General features: G+C 42.1%; 1 pseudogene; it reads right to left on the bottom strand.

Annotated features, from left to right (window-relative positions):
* Positions 1 to 6,981: 6,981 nt before the first annotated feature.
* LOC138093546 (U2 small nuclear ribonucleoprotein B'' pseudogene) lies at positions 6,982 to 7,678 on the bottom strand (annotated as a pseudogene).
* Between the last annotated feature and the right edge of the window lie 10,240 nt (positions 7,679 to 17,918).

Here is a 17,918-nt window from a genome sequence, read left to right on the forward strand (position 1 = left end):
ACAGTCTGACTGTGTGCATATACACCAAACCGAGAGAGCTTCCTTATGGCAATACTTAGTCTGGCAGCACTGCAGGAAGGACCCCTAGTCTCCACTGGGTTCTGAAAAGGACCAGGTGGAAGGAGGAACTGTAACCACCTCCCCAGCCCCACACTAGTGAGCACTTTCTCAAACCTAAAGTCCAGACCTGTGTTCCAACTACCTGAGGGCTATGGCAGCCAAATTAAAGGGTGTGTACTTAGCAGATGCTACCAAACCACTTTCCACACATGCTGTGAGAATCTGAACAGACTTGCCACACTTCCTGGCAAAAGGTCTGGCCTGTTTCCAACTCTTGCCGCCCTGTACCACCTACAGGAACACGCGCGCGAAAGGGACGCAAGACGCACCCTCGTCGCCGCTCCCGGCCCTCAGCGCCTTGTCACCGGCTCCTGTCCCAGGGCCCCACCTTTCTTGCCGGCACGACGGGCAGGAGGTCCGAGCCCTGGCATCCTTCCAGGGACCCAGGTTTCCTCTGGGGCCGACTGCCCCATCCCACCCCACACCGGGCTCCAGGAAGGGCAGGGAGGAGGCTAAGGGCCAAACTCACACGAAGAGGATCCTGGGGTTGAGGAGGGGGACCCGGAGCACTGAGGGGACCCGGCTCCGCGGGGATAGACGGCTCTATCGCGCCATTCTGCCTGGACACCCTCTGCCTGGCTGTGGCCTTGCGCCGCCCCACCTCTCCAGGTGCCCTGCTCCCCGTGGGGGCCAAGAGGCCTCCCCGGGCCCCCACCCAGGACCGCGAATTCAGTCACCGTACCCCATAAACTCCCTCCTGAACGCCCCCTTCACCCACCTTCATCCAGACGTCCCCAACTCACCCCCTAGCCAGGCCCGGGTTCCCAGCTTCCAGGCTCAGCACGCAGATACCCGGAGGCGGTTCCGAGGTGCGGTTGCTACAAAGTATCAAGGACTTGGCCAATCCCTGAGTACCTGGCCCGGCGACCCTGGCCTCGCCCTCTCCTCCTAAATCCAGGGGGCCTGGGGATCAGCCTTGGGTGCCGGGGGGTTCTAGTGGTTCTGGCAGTTCTTAGCCTAGAAGTTCTCGAGGGTCCATGGGATTGGGGGGGGGGGGGGCGCTGCACGGAAGCCAAGATCTTGGGGGGAGCTGGCATCGGAGGCCCCAGAGCAGCAGGGCGGAGTTGGAGGAGAGGATGTCACGACCCACAACCCCTGCAGCAGGAGGAAGCTGTGACCCCGGGCTGACCCCAAGCAACCCCTGAAGCTCTGCGGAGCCAAAGCCCATGGGACAGACACTCCCCCGCCTCCCTCAAGTGCCAGGAGGGATTCGCACCCCAGCCTGGGTCGCTCGGGAAGGGGGATCAAGGAGCCGGGATCATAGGGGAGGCCCCTGTAGAGCCCACTTCCTGTGATCCTGGGAGCCCCAGGACCCGAGTTCTCCATGCCCTTGGTCCACACGCAGGGGAAATCACTGAACTGCCGCCATCCCTGCCCTGGCGTCTGCCCGGTACAGGTTACAGTCTTGTGAATTTTGCCCAGCAAGCTGGAAGGCGCCCTAGAGATGAGACCAGGAAGACTTCAAGTTGATTTTTCTTTTTCCAGTTTTAAAGTCTTTAGTGTATTTGTTATAATAGTGCTTCTGTTTTAGGTTTTGGTTTTTTGGCCTCCCAAGGCAGGTGAGATCTTATCTCCCCTACCAGGGGTTGGACTGCACCCCCTGCATTAGAAGGCAAGGTCTTAGCCACTGGACTGACTGACAGGGAAGTCCCGCGAGTTTTTTTTTTTTTAATATTAATTTTTATTTATTGGCACAACAATTCTCTCATTGTGACGCCAGGGCTTCAGAGTGTGCTGCAGACTCCAGAGCAGGTGGGCTGAATAGTTGCTGAAGGCAGGCTTAGTTGCTTTGCGTCATGTGGGATATAAGTTCTCCAACCAGGAATAGAACCTGTGTCCCCTGCATTGCAAACCGGATCCTTAACCAGTGGACCAACAGAGAAGTCCTGTAAGTTGGTTTTTAAATGGTGGTGGAGGCAAAAATTCTCTGAGGCCAGAGCTTATGGGCAAGACTTTGGCAGAAAGAGAAACATTTCAGTGTTTGTTCACAATCTGGAAACAATCCAAGATCTGGTGGAAGTTTTTGGTAAATACATCAAACTTCAGAAAGAAGGTGGGCTCAGGAAGGTTAATTAGTAGTTGTGCAGAGAAAGAGTGCCTCCTGACCCCTATTAGTGATACATTGTTTCTCAAAAACTGCCTGTTACAAAACAAGGTGAGTGCTATGAGCCCATCTGAAAAGTACAGACATGAAATGATGCATGCCACACTGTTAAACAGTGGTTGCCACCTGGTGACAAATTATTTATCATTTCTATTTGGCTTTTAATTTTCTTCTTTTTGCTTATTTATGTTTTCTACTTTTTATAAAAAGATAATGGGTTTTTCTCCTTTTAAGGTAAGAAAAAACACATAGGGTTGGAGGAAGCAACCTCCACCCATGCAGTATACTAGAGCAGACACGGGTGAACAGAGGCAATGAGAGGCTTGCTGCAGGAAACCCTGCCGCTGTGGGAATGCGTTCCCAGGTCCTTTCTCCAGGGCCAGCTGAGAGCTCAATGACAACATTCCTGGTTGTCGTCCACCCATTAAGCACCAGGGAGTTAAAATGTCAGCGGAACCCAAAATGTCCACCCAACTACATTATAAAATTAAACTTAAATGTAATTCAACAAATGTTATGATCCTGATTCCTTTCTATAAAGTCAGTTGTTTTTGTTGTTGGCTGCCAGATAAGAAGTTACTATTTATAAACATTGTCTTATTTGAGCCTCCCAACCCAGCTCTGAGTGAGAGTTATGTTCTCTTCTTATGTTCTCTTAGTATGGGTCCAGTGAATTTTAAAATAGTTTCCACCTATAAGTGACTTCCTTTAAATGTAAGACTCAAAAGCTTACATTCTTAACTTAAGCACATAATTTTAAGTATTCTAAATCAGGGCAAACTCTTCATAAGTTTCATTTTTAATAGAGGTCTGACCTTCCAACAAAAGGTAGGCCAAAATGTGTGAAGTATCCAACATCCACTGTAAATAGATGCTGCCTCCCTTCTTCCATGCTCCCTAGTATGAAATGCAATCATCACCACATAATGCATTCTAAAGCATAATGACCAGCTGTTTCCTGATTTTCTGTTCTCTTCTGGACCCAGGCTACCTGGGTTGGACTGCCAGTTCAGTAGCTTAAAGTTGTGTGACTTTAACCCTATCTATACTTTCTCTTCTCTTCTCTTTGGTGAAGTTTATTATTTGAAATAATAACAGGCCTTCTTTGCTCATTGGATTGAAAAACTTAAATGAGCCAATAATCTCATGTGCTATTTTCTTCATCATTTTGTTTCTTACCTACACTGTTGATTTTTAACACGTTCAAAATCTGGTTAGGTAACCTCCCTCTTATGACTTCTGTTCAGAAATTTTGTGGTCATCTATGTACTTTCCCCGTAATGATTACCTGAGTAATTTTTTTAAATTCCTGATCCAGGGACTCCCTTGGTGGTCCACGGGTAAAGAATCCACCTGCCAATACAGGGGACATGGGTTCAGTCCCTAGTCTGGGAAGATCTCACAGGCCATGGAGTAACTAAGCCTGCAAGCCACAGCTCCTGAACCCATACGCCTCGAGCCTATGCTCTGCAATAAGAGAAGCCACTGCAATGAGAAGACCTTGCACATATCTAGAGAGTAGCCCTGACTCACCACAACTAGAGAAAGTCTGCATGTACCAGCAAAGACCCAGTGCAGCACACACACACAAAAAAGCAACAAATAAAATCCCTGATTCACAGAAGGCTGGAAGCCCACCTAGATACAACCTCCTAACAACCTCTTTTTCACCCTGAACCCCTCTCTTCCATCCAGGGAATTACCTTCATCCCCAGGGTCCCCCTGATGGAGTTCTTGTCCCACCCTCACTGCCCTGGGATGCCTTCTAGAAGGCCCCAGAGTAACTACCTCCAGTGGGTAGGCTGGAGATATCAGATTTGTTAAATGTCTGTCTGCATATTGAGTGCTTGCAGCTGTTGGAGACCAGTTCTTTGGTTCACAGAAGTCCAGGGAGCAGGCCATCTGGGGAACAACCTGGGAAAGCAATGCTGGACAGAGGTTACTTGACATCCTGGGTAAAATTCTGTGAAGGACAGAGAGTGTAAACAGGAGCTTCCAAGAGTGACTCAGCTGCTCTTCCTTTCTTGGAAGAAGGCTGGTGCAGATGGGGGCAGGGAACAGGAAGACCCTCCCCACACACTGACCCAAACACAGTTGAGGCTGCCAACTCTGCTAGAGGATTAGACCCTGTTCTCCTTCAAGCTCATATGAGTTGCACTCCTGTCACAGGTCTTTCAGGGGGTCAAAGCTATACATCCTCCTCCTCTGGGTCCTGGGCAGGGGCCCCACAGTGCACCTCCTTCATCACCCTGGGTGCCAGCATCACCACTCAGGGCCATGACCAGCATGTGGGTGCCCGACACTCCCTGGAGTCTGGATCTGTAAGGCCCAGGCTGGAGAACTTTACTGTCCAAATAAGGCCTGCACCAGGGGGAGGCGAGTGAGGAAACAAACAACTCAGTCATCAAGATAAATAGTATTTTTAAAAACCACAACTTTCGCTAGAGAATCCATGATGAGCAAGATATTTTTTAAACAATTCTAAAGATGAATAGAACTGATTTTCTTTTGCTTCAGGCGCAGAGGTGGCTGGGCAGTGGTGCTGTGCCCAAACAAGACCCACTTCACATGCTGCAACCCTTCTCTCCTGCTGGTAATTAGTCAGGGGCTGGTTGGGGACAGGGACTTGGAGCCCAGGGACTGTTTACTGAACATATGTGACTCTGTGAGGTGTCCTTATTTCCAAATGACAAGGTACCCATCAGAAGGTTAAGTCACTGGTCTACAGTCACAGAACTGGCAGAGGGTGGGTTTGAGGTGTGTGGCTGTCCTGTCACCTGGCAGCACCCTGAACTGGAGGGTGGGAGAGGAAGAGGGGAGTCCCGGTGTAACCTGCATCCTTCCCACTCAGTCCACCTTCCTGATGCTGGTCACACTCCAGGTCCACAGTGGACTCTGACGTCACAGACGAATGAGTTTGAGGAACCCATCTCAGGAGTTGCTGATTCCCTACTCTGTGTAGAGCATGAAGAAATCAATCTGTTTATTTCTGTTGTTTAGAAACAGCCTATTTAACCAAAAACGTTTTAGATTTACATAATATTACATGTGAAAAGTTGAACAGACATACAAGTCCAAGAAAATGAAAGCGTATTGTGAATGTTCTTGATGTTTTGATTCTCTGTCTTTACAACTTACATGAAGTGCATGGATCTATAGGGTTTACCTCTGAGTTTTTCATGTGCAGACACTGTCCTCACCACTTCCAGCACGCTTGAAGGCTCTTTCATGCCCATGTCCAGTCACTATCCCTCCACAGTAACCACTGTTGACAAGTCACCAAACATTAGCTTTTCCTGTTTTTGCACTTGACCTGCCTTCTCAAAAGCTACAAGTTTCCCCTCTTTAACCTTCTAGAAGGTCTCTTTTTCCCCTTTATATTTAGGTGTGCAATTCACTTGGAAATAATTTTAGTTTATGATATGATATACAGAGGTGTGAACTCCCCTCCACAGAATACCCAGTTGGTCTAGCTCATTTATTAAAAAGGGTGTCTTCACCACTGCATTGAAGTGGCACTTTTTGCCTGAAATCAGATGATGGTACATGTGTGGGTTTCCTGGGTTCTCAAAGGATATATCATTCATTGCTCTGTTTGTCTAGCTTTATACAAAATGATACAGTTTTAATCATGGGATAAGTTGATATTCAGTGTGTATCCTTCAATTTTCCTCCTGTTTATCTTTGCTATGCTTCAACCTTTGCATTTTCACATGATTTTCAGAATAAGCTTATGGACAAAAATGCATCTACTATGATTCTGAGATGGCATTGAATGTATCAATCAGGGAAATGTTTAAGAAAATACTGAGTCTTCCAATCCACAAATACAAAATAGATCTCATTTATTTAATTTCAAGTAATATTTTGTAGTTTTCTATATAGAGGCTTTTCACCTTTCTTTAGACTTTTTTCTAATATTTTTGATGCTATTGTCAATGGTACTGTTAGTTCCATTATCTAATTGTTTTGTAAGATATGGAAATACAGTTGACTTTTGTATATTGACATTATGTCAGTACCTAACAGCTCTGCTAAATTCACTTAATTCCAAGAGTTTATTTGTAGATTCTTTTGGGTTTTCTAAGTACATAGTGTATAAGAATGACTAGTTTTCTTTCATTCTTTCTAATCCTCACACTTTTAAAAAAACTTATTGCACTGGTTAAGAACACCAATATTCCTTGTTGAATTAAAGAGATAATAGTTGTAATTTTCTCTGTTCTTATATGTAAGGAGAGAATAGTACATATTTTCATCTAAAATTAAATTATGTGTTTGCATCATGAAGTGTCTCTGATTTTTTTATAGATATAGTTTATCAGATTAAAGAAGTTCCTATTAATAGTTTTAAGAACTTTTGCTTTAAATACCTATTTAATTTCATCAACTTTTTTTTTGCATATTTTGAATTGCTTCTTCTCCTTTCTTCTGTAAATGTGGTGAATCACAGTGTGATTGTGTGGTTTTTTTTTTTTTTAACATTAAACCATCCTCGAATGGATAGTATAAACCATACTTGATCATGATATAGTTTTTTTACAGAATACAAATAAAAGTTTTATTGTACAAAATTAAGGCCTTCGCAGTCCATAGTTCACTAAGGCTAAACAAAGACCACGTAATTTTTTAAAATCCTTTCAACAATTTCACATACACTGCCCCTCTCCCCCCAACTATTAAAATGGCCTGGCCAAATGTTATCAAAACAAAAACTATAAATAATACCAGTCCTTTAAAGACAGTTATCCCAAATGTTATTTCTTGGCATAGGTTATCATCATGGCATGGGACAATGTGATCTCAAATCCCTGTAGAGCATCTCTGGCAGCTCCAGCCTGTTCATCATTTTCAGATTCAACAAAAGCAATGTCAGTTCCTCTCAGGTACCAAACGTACTTCCTTAAAACCAGAGAAGTGATTAAACAACATGGATAATATCATCTCACTAGTCTCTTCTGGTAAATTTTTAAGGAATAAAGTACTGTTTGGAGGGTAAACAGGGACCTGAGGATTGGTGCTGCATTTCCTTGGGTATTAGCTGAATTTGGTGTTCCCTGACCAGGCTTTTTGTCCATGGTTGGTTTTTGCAGTCAGTTCCACAGTTTTGGCTTTATTCTTTTTTCAGCAAGAGTGCCACACATGTTATATATTATATCCGAATCTGTTTTTGCATACTGGATTCGCATCGGTTTGCCATAACATGGAAATCCTTGTAACTGTCTCAAGGCATTTGCAGATGAGCTCAGTTCCTTAAATGTAACAAAGGCTTGCCCCCTCATCTTCATGGTCTTTAAAGACACAGTATCTACCACGTGGCCAAACTGAGAAAACAGAGCATACAGACGTCTCTTCTTCTTTTTTGTCATTCATATTGTTAATGTAAATTGGATGATTTGGTGTGATATCTGTGTTTGGGGTTATAGTGTTCAAATAGCCAGAGGGTCCTACCATGTCCTGTAAGAATCTCTCATGATATAATTTTTAAATATCACTAGATTACACCTGTTTATGACTTTTGAGTCTCTCTTCATAAAAAAGAAACGTCTACGTTTTCATTTTTTCTAATGTGCTTGTTTGGATTTGGCACCAAAGTTATACAGGTCTCAAATATTTGGGGAAAGTATTCTCTAACTTTTTCTATTTTCTGGAATAATAGCTCCAATGTTTATAGAATTGGAATTATTTCTTCTTTAAATGTCAGAAGAATTCACTGATGAAGTCATCTAGGCATCAAGCTTTTTTTGTGGAAAGGTTTTTATTTTTAGAACCAATTTCTTCCATAGATTTAGGACTGAATTAGTTTTTTTCTTATTGTGTCCATTTTGACTTGTGATTTTTAAGGAATTTGTCCATAATATCTAAACTGTCAATTGTGTTTGCCTATTACAAAACCTTCTTTTACTTTCATTTATATGTTATATTAATTATTTATTCATTTACTTTGATGTAAATTCTATTGTGATATCCCCATTTTCATTCTGGATATTAGAAATATATTTTTTCCTCTTTCTTTTTTAAAAAATTTTATTTGTTTATTTCTGGCTATGCTGGGTCTTTACTCTGCAAGATTTTCTCTAGTTGCAGTGAGCCGGGGCTACACTCTAGTTGTGATGCCCAGGCTTCTCATTGTGGTGGCTTCTCTTGTTGTAGAGTATAGGCTGTACTGCACGTGGGCTTCAGCAGTTGCAGCTCCCAGCCTCTAGAGCACAGGCTCAGTAGTTGTCATGCGTGGGCTTAGCTGTTCCTTGACATGTGAGATCTTCCCATGTCTCCTGCATTTGCAGACAGTTGGTTTACCACTGAGCCACCAAGAAGGCTCTTTTTCCCTCTTTCTTGCTTCTTCTTGACCAGAATCAATTTTCAGTAGTATTTATTCTCTTCTACATTGGTTTTTTATTGGAATAAAATTGCTTTACAATGTTGTGTTAGTGTCTGCTGTACAATGAAGTGGTCAGCCACATGCATACATATATCTCCTCCCTCTTTGGACCTCTTTCCCACACCCCAACTATCTAGATCATCACAGAGCACTGAGCTGAGCTCTCTGTGCTTTGTAGCAGGTTCCCACTAGCTATCTACTTTATACATGGTAGTGTATATATCATGCTTCCCAGGTAGCTCAGCTGGTAAAGAACCTGCCTTCAATGCAGGAGACGAGATGCTGATTTGATTCCTGGGTCAGGAAGTTCCCCTGGAGAAGGGATAGGTTACCCAATTCAGTGTTCTTGCGCTTCCCTGGTGGTTTAGATAGTAAAGAAATCGCCTGCAATGTGGGAGACCCAGGTTCGATCCTTGGGTTGGGAAGATCCCCTGGAGAAGGGCATGGCAACCACTCCAGTATTCTTGCCTGGAGAATCCCCGTGGACAGAGGAGCCTGGAGGGCTATAGTCCATAGGGTTGCAAAGAGTCAGACATGACTGACGAGCAACTAAGCACTGCATAGCACAATGTATATATCAGTCCTAATCTCTCAATTATTCCCACACTCCCCTTCCTCCCCTGGGTCCACAAGTCCATTCTCTACATCTGTCTCTCCTCCTGACTTGGAAATAGGTTCCTCTGTACCATTTTTCTAGATTTCACGTATATGCATTGTTATATGATATCTATTTTTCTCTTTCTGGCTTACTTCACTCTGTATAACAGACTCTAGGTCCACCCACATCTCTAAAAATGACCCTGCTTCATTCCATTTAGCAGCTGAGTAACATTCCATTGTATATATGTACCACATCTTCTTTATCCATTCATCTACCATGGGACATTTAGATTGTTTCTGTGTGCTGGCTACTGTAAATAGTGCTGCAGTGAACGTTGGGATACATGTGTCCTTTTGAATTATGGTTTTCACAAGGTATATGCCCAGTAGTGAGATTACTGGATTATATGGTAATTCTATTTTTAGCTTCCTAAGGAACCTCCATACTGTTCTCCACAGTAGCTGTATCAATTTATAATCTCACCAACAATGCAAAAAGTTTCCCTTTTCTCCACACCCTCTCCAGCATTTATTATTTATAGATTTTTTTTATGACAGCCGTTCTGACCTGAGGTGATACCTTATTAGTTTTGATTTCCATTTCTCTAATAATTATAATTAGTATATTATACTACTACTTATAGTAACATAATATAAGATAGAAATATAATGATCATAATTAGCAATGTTCAGTATTTTATCATGTGCCTTTTGGCTATTTGTATGTCTTTTGGGGGGAGATGCCTATTTAGGTCTTCCATCTATTTTTTGATTGGATTGTTTGCTTTTTTGATAATGAGCTCTTTGTATATTTTAGAGATTAATCCTTTCTCCATTGCTTCATTTGCAAATATTTTCTCCCAGTCTGAGGATTGTCTTTTAGTCTTATTTATGGTTTCCTTTGCTGTGCAAAAGCTTCTAAGCTTAATTAGGTCCCATTTGTTTAGATTTTATTTTCATTACTCTGGGAAGTGAGTCAAAAAAGATCTTACTGTGGTTTATGTTGAAGAGTGCTTTTCCTATGTTTTCCTCTAAGAGTTTTTATAGTGACCAGTCTTATTACATTTAGGTCTTTAATCCATTTTGAGTTTACTTTTGTGTATGATTTAGTGTTCTAAACTCATTCTTTTAGATGTAGCTGTCCAGCTTTCCCAGAACCATTTATTGAAGAGGCTGTCTTTTTTCCATTGTATATTCTTGCCTCCTTTGTCATATATTAGGTGACCATAGGTGTATAGGCTTATCTTTGGGCTTTCTGTCCCATACCATTGGTGTATATTTCTGTTTTTGTACCAGTAACATACTGTCTTGATTACTATAGCTTTGTAGTATAAAGTCAGGGAGCCTGATTCCTCCAACTTTGGTTTTTCTTTCTCAAAATTACTCTGGCTATTTGGAGTCTTTTGTGTTTCCATACAAATTGTAAGATTTTTTTGTTCTAATTCTGTGAAGAATACCACTGGTAACTTGATAGGAATTGCATTGAATATGTAGTTTGCTTTGGATAGTATATTCATTTTCACAATATTGATTCTTCCAATCTAAGAACATGGTATATTTCTCCATCTGTTTTGTCATTTTTGATTTTTTTCATCAGTGTTTTATAGTTTTCTGAGTGCATGTCTTTTGCCTCCTTATGTAGGTTTATTCCCCGGAATTTTCTTCTTTTTGTTGCAATAGTAAATGGGATTGTTTCATTAATTTCAATTCCTGTTCTTTTGTTGTTAGTATATAGGTATGCAAGAGATTTCTGTGCACTGATTTTGTATCCTGCAACTTTACCAAATTCATTGATTAGCTCCAGTAGTATTCTGGTGGCATCTTTAGGATTTCTATGTATAGTATCATATCATCTGCAAACAGTGACAGTTTTACTTCTCATTTTGCAATTTGTATTCCTTTTTTCTCTCTGATTGCTGTGGCTAGGACTTCCAAAACTCTATCAAATAAGAGTGGCAAGAATGGACATCCTTGTCTCTGCTCTGATCATAGAGGAAATGCTTTCAGCTTTGAGAATGATGTTTTGCTAGAGAATGATGTTTGCTGTGGGTCTGTCATATATGGCCTTTATTATGTTAAGGAAGGTTCCCTCTGTGCCCACTTTATCATAAATGGATGTTGAATTTTGTCAAAAGATTTTTCTGCATCTATTGAGATGAACACATTGGTTTTCTTTTTTGTTACTATGGTGTATCACATTGATTGATTTGCATATATTGAAGAACCTTTGCATTCCTGGTATAAACCCCACTTGATCATAGTGTAGGATATTTTTAATGTGTTCTCTTTGCCAATTTAATGGATTCTCTTTGCTAATACTTTGTCGAGAATTTTTGGTTGTGTTCATCAGTGATATTGATCTATAATTTTCTTTTTTTGTTTTATCTTTGTGTGGTGTTGGTATCAGGATGATGGTGGCCTCATAGAACAAATTTGCAAGTGTTCCTCCCTCCACAATTTTTTGGAAAAGTTTGTGGAGGATCAGTGTTAGCTCTCCTCTAAATGTTTAATAGAATTCACATGTGAAGTCATCTGGTCCTGGACTGTTGTTGGAGGACTTTCAATTACAGTTTCAATTTCATTACTTAGGATTGGTCTGTTTATATTTCCTACTTCTTCCTGGTTCAGTCTTGGAAATTTGTACCTTTCCAAGAATTTGTAGATTTCTTCCAGGTGGTCCATTTTATTGGCTATAGTTGCTTATAGTAGTCTCTTAAGATCCTTCATATTTCCGTGGTATCAGTTGTAATTTCTCCTTTTAGAAATTTTAGGAATTTTCCCTTTATTAGAAATTGTCCATTCCTAATTTTATCAATTTGAGTCCTCTCCCTTTTCTTTCTTGATAGTCTGGCTAAATATTCATCAATTTTGTTTATCTTCTCAAAGAACCAACTTTTACTTTTGTTAATGTTTGTTATTGTTTTCTTCATTTGTTTCATTTATTTCTGCTCTGATCTTTATGATTTATTTCATTCTACTAACTTTGGATTTTCTTCATGCTTCTTTCTTTAGTTGATTTAAGTGTAAGATTACATTGTTTGAGGTATTTTTTGTTTCTTGAGATTAGATTTAATTACTATAAACTTCTTAGAACTGCTTTTGCTGTGGTCCATTGGTTTTGGGTTGTTATGTTTTTGTTGTCATCTGTTTCTATGTATTTTTTATTTCCTGTTTAATTTCTTCAATGATTATTTAGCAGCACACTGTTTAGTCTCCATGTGTTTGCATTTTTACAGGTTTTTTTCTCCCTCTGTAATTGATTTCTAATTTCATAGTGTTGTATTGTGGTCAGGAAAGATGCTTGACGTAAATTCAGTTTTCCTAAAAGGCATGTTTTGTGACTCAAAATGTGGTCTATCTTAGAGGATATTCCATGTACAATTGAGAAAAAAGTGTATTCTGCCATTTTGGGGTAGAACATACTATAAATATCAGTTAAGTGTATCTGATCTATTTTGTTATTTAAAGCTGGTGTTTTTTAACTTATTTTCTGTTTGATAATCTGTCCACTGATGAGAGGGATGTTAAGGTCCCCCACTATTATTGTATTACTGTCCATTTCCCCTTTTATGGTTATTAGCATTTGCCTTATGTATTGATGTGCTACTATTGGCTGTGCTCAGTTGCATCTGACTCTTAGCAACCCAGTGGACTGTAGGCTGCCAGGCTCCTCTGTCTTTGGAATTTTCCAGGCAAGAATACTGGAGTGGGTTGCTGTTTCCTTCTCCAGGGGATCTTCCAGACCCAGGGATTAACCTGCATCTCTTGCATCTTCTGCACTGGCAGGTGGATTCTTTACCACTAGTGCCACCTTGGGTGCATAAATGTTTATATCAATAATTGTTATATCTTCTTTCTGGATTAATCCCTTGATCATTATTAGTCCTTACTTATCTCTTGCAACAGTATTTCTTTTCAAATCTATTTTATCTGATACAAGTATTGCTACTGCAACTTTTTTTAAAATTTCCATTTACATGGAATATCTGTACATCCCCTCATTTTCAGTAACCCTAGGTCTGAAGTCTCTTGTAGACAACATACATACAGATCTTGTTTTTGTATCCATTCAACCAGTCTGTGTCTGTTGGGGCATTTAATCTATTTACATTTAAGGTAGTTATTGATATGAATGTTCCTATCACCATTTTCTTAATTGTTTTGGGTTTTTGTGTATCTCTTTCTTGTTTCCTGCCTAGAGAATTTCCTTAGCTTTGTTGTAAAGCTGGCTTGGTAGTGCTGAATTCTCTTTTTTGCTTGTCTGTAAAACTTTTGGCTTTTTGATCAAGTCTGAATGAGATCCTTGCTGAATAGAGTAGTATCTGTTGTAGGTTTTTCCCTTTCATCACTTTAAACATATCCTGCCACCCCCTTATGGCCTACAGAGTTTCTGCTGAAAAGTCAGCTTGTAGCCTTATGGGAATTCCCTTGTATGTTATTTTTTGTTTTATCCTTGCTGCTTTCAATACTTTTTTGTGCTTAACATTTGTTAGTTTGATTAATATGTGTGTTGGTGTGTTTGTCTTAGGGTTAATCATTTGTGGGACTCTTTGCACTTCCTGAACTTGGAAGGCTATTTCCTTTCCCATGATTAGGAAGTTTTCAACTATAATCTCTTCAAATATTTTCTCAGACTCCTTCTTTTTCTCTTCTTCTTCTGGGACCTCTATAATTTGAATGTTAGTGAGCTTAGTGAGGTCTCTGAGACTGTCTTCAATTCTTTTTATTCTTTTTTCCTTATTCTGCTCCTCAGCAATTATTCCCACCATTCTATCTTCCAGTTCACTTATTTGTTCTTCTGCCTCAGTTATCCTGCTATTGATTCATTCTAGTGTATTTTTCTTTCAGTTATTGTGTTGTTCATCTCTGTTTGTCCTATAGTTCCTCTAGGTCTTTGTTAAACATTTCTTGTATTTTCTCTATCTGTGCCTCTATTTTATTTCCAAGATTTTGGATCATTATTATTATAAATTCTTTTTTAGGTACGTTGCCTATTTCCTCTTTATTTATTTGGTCTTTTAGGATTTTACCTTGTTCCTTCATCTGTAACATACTTTTCTGTTCTCTCTCTCTCTCTCTCTTTTTTTTGAGTGGGTCTGTGATCCTGTCTTACTGTTGTTTGGCCTGAGGTTTCCAGAACTAGAGTTTGTAGGCAGTTGGGCAGAACCAGGTCTAGGGGTTGAAATGCATACTTCTGGAAGACCTCACTTCAATTAACAGTCCCTGTGGTCTAAGGTTCTGTTAGTTCAGCAGTTCAGACTCAGTGCTCCAGTCATAGGAGTTCAGGCCTGACCTCTGGCCCATGAACTAAGCATGGCAAAATGAAACAGAAATAAAAACAAACAAAACAAAAAAGGGGGGGACAACAACAAAGCATAAAAAATAAAATAAATTTACGAAATTAACTGATATATTAGAAAAATAAAAATATAAATGAAACAACCAGCAGAAATTATAACAGAACCACAAAAGAAAAAAAATTACTGGAAAAAAACCTTGGCTGTGGGGATCAGGGCTTAGGGGCAGGGTATAGGCTCATGATCTGTACAGCCAGAAAAAGCCCTCGGAATGGTGGGGGCAGGGCCTGCGGGCAGGGCCTATGCCCAGCACAGCCCAGAGTGGACCCCAGAGTGCCTGCTGCTTCAAAGTATGGAGGATCAGGCCAGGGACCTCAGCAGGCTCCCAGGGGCAGAGAGAGTGGGGGGAAATGGTAGATGCATTCCCCTTGATCCTCCAGTCCCTGAGGATCCCTCCCTGTCTAGCTCCACTCTTCCTTCCCAACTCCCTCTCATACCCCCAGGATCCACATGGCACCTGTCATATTTCCACTGCTCCTGCCCTTTCCCACCCACCCATGTCTGACCCCCATCACTTGGGGGATGCTCCCATCCACGTGGGTATCAAGGTCCCCGAACAGTGTCTGGTTAGGTACCTTTGTGGTGAGGAGGTGCAGATTCTATGTCCTCCCACTCCATCAACTTCTGTACATTGGTGGTGGCTTAGCTGCTAAGTCGTATCTGACTCTTGTGACCCCATGGACTATATAGCCTGCCAGGCACTCTGTCCATGGGATTTTCCAGGCAAGAATACTGGATTGGGTTGCCATTTCCTTCTCCAGGGGATCTTCCTGGTCCAGGAATTGAACCCAGGTCTTCTGCATATAGCAAGAAGAGATAAGAAAGCCTTCTTCAGCGATCAATGCAAAGAAATAGAGGGAAAGAACAGAATGGGAAAGACTACAGATCTCTTCAAGAAAATTAGAGATACCAAGGGAACATTTCATGCAAAGATGGGCTCGATAAAGAACAGAAATGGTATGGACCTAACAGAAGCAGAAGATATTAAGAAGAAGTGGCAAGAATACACAGAAGAACTGTACAAAAAACATCTTCACGACCAGGATAATCACGATGGTGTGATCACTCATCTAGAGCCAGACATCCTGGAATGTGAAGTCAAGTGGGCCTTAGAAAGCAGCACTAAGAACAAAGCTAGTGGAGGTGATGGAATTTCCCAGTTAAGTTATTTCAAATCCTGAAAGATGATGCTGTGAAAGTGCTGCACTCAATATGCCAGCAAATTTGGAAAACTCAGCAATGGCCACAGGACTGGAAAAGGTCAGTTTTCATTCCAATCCCAAAGAAAGGCAATGCCAAAGAATGCTCAAACAATCACACAGTTGCACTCATCTCACATGCTAGTAAAGTAATGCTCAAAATTCTCCAAGCCAGGCTTCAGCAATACGTGAACCATGAGCTTCCTGATGTTCAAGCTGATTTTAGAAAAGGCAGAGGAGCCAGTGATCAAATTGCCAACATCCGCTGGATCATGTAAAAAGCAAGAGAGTTCCAGAAAAATATCTATTTCTGCTTTATTGACTATGCCAAAGCCTTTGACTGTGTGGATCACAATAAACTGTGGAAAATTCTGAAAGAGATGGGAATACCAGACCACCTGACCTGCCTCTTGAGAAATCTGTATGCAGGTCAGGAAGCAACAGTTAGAACTGGACATGGAACAACAGACTGGTTCCAAATACGAAAAGGAGTACGTCAAGGCTGTATATTGTTACCCTGCTTATTTAACTTCTATGCAGAGTACCTCATGAGAAACACTGGACTGGAAGAAACACAAGCTGGAATCAAGATTGCTGGGAGAAATATCAATAACCTCAGATATAGAGATGACACCACCCTTATGACAGAAAGTGAAGAGGAACTCAAAAGCCTCTTGATCAAAGTGAAAGAGGCGAGTGAAAAAGTTGGCTTAAAGCTCAACATTCAGAAAACAAACATCATGGCATCCTATCCCATCACTTCATGGGAAATAGATGGGGAGACAGTGGAAACAGTGTCAGACTTTATTTGTGGGGGCTCCAAAATCACTGCAGATGGTGACTGCAGCCATGAAATTAAAAGACGCTTACTCCTTGGAAGAAAAGTTATGACCAACCTAGATAGCATATTCAAAAGCAGAGACATTACTTTGCTGACTAAGTTTGGTCTAGTCAAGGCTATGGTTTTTCCAGTAGTCATGTATGGATGTGAGAGTTGGACTGTGAAGAAGGCTGAGCACCGAAGAATTGATGCTTTTGAACTGTGGTGCTGAAGAAGACTCTTGAGAGTCCCCTGGACTGCAAGGAGATCCAACCAGTCCATTCTGAAGGAGATCAACCCTGGGATTTCTTTGGAAGGAATGATACTGAAGCTGAATCTCCAGTACTTTGGCCACCTCATGCGAAGAGTTGACTCATTGGAAAGGACTCTGATGCTGGGAGGGACTGGGGGCAGGAGGAGAAGGGGACGACAGAGGATGAGATGGCTGGATGGCATCACTGACTCGATGGACTTGAGTCTGAGTGAACTCCGGGAGTTGGTGATGGACAGGGAGGCCTGGCGTGCTGCGATTCATGGGGTCGCAAAGAGTCGGACAAGATTGAGCGACTGAACTGAACTGATGGACCCAATTATTCTTACACAAACGGGTGGCTACTTCCTTGTCGACGTCCTGGTCGGTCAGACGTGGCCTCGCTGCTCTGAACTGCAAGGCCGGCTCTGGAACTCGGCACTTTAACTCTCACGCGCTCAGCACGGACGATCCCAGATCCATCTCCTTTGGAACACTCACCGGAGCGCCGCCAGATCCCAAAAGGCAGCATCGCTTGAGTCCAGAAAACGTGTGTTTAAAACGGAGATTGTATCACCGCCTCCAAGAGGTGCCGACCAGTGCGGAGATGCTCGCGCTTTCCAGAGCTCTCCCAGGGTACTATCAACATTCCGATCACCAGAAAACTGGCTTTGGAAATTTTCAACTTGCATTTACCTCGTCAGATGTAAGGCAGACCGTCGCTTCGCACTTCTCAACGCCATCTGCACTTCCAACGCAGCTTTGGGAATTTGCTTCGGTGCCCAATGCTCGTTACTCTGTCCCCTCTCCGCGGACTTAACATGGGGCTGACTTCAGCTACTTCCGAGATCCGCGAACACCAAGTCGTCCCGGCCAACATCAAAGATGGCGTCCAAGCCCACAACCTATCCACTGCGCACGCTCCGCTGGCCTCCACGTGTCCACTCTCGATGTCCGTCCCCCAGGTTCCACTCTAGCCGCCGCGTTCAGTGGTTGCCACCGCCCGCCAATCGCAGGGTAAGGACGCCGCGGGCCCCGCCCAGCGGATCAGCTGAGGGATCTGCGATGTCTGTTGACAGCAGCGGT

Source organism: Capricornis sumatraensis, chromosome 17 (assembly GCF_032405125.1).
Source record: "Capricornis sumatraensis isolate serow.1 chromosome 17, serow.2, whole genome shotgun sequence".
NCBI lineage: Eukaryota > Metazoa > Chordata > Mammalia > Artiodactyla > Bovidae > Capricornis > Capricornis sumatraensis.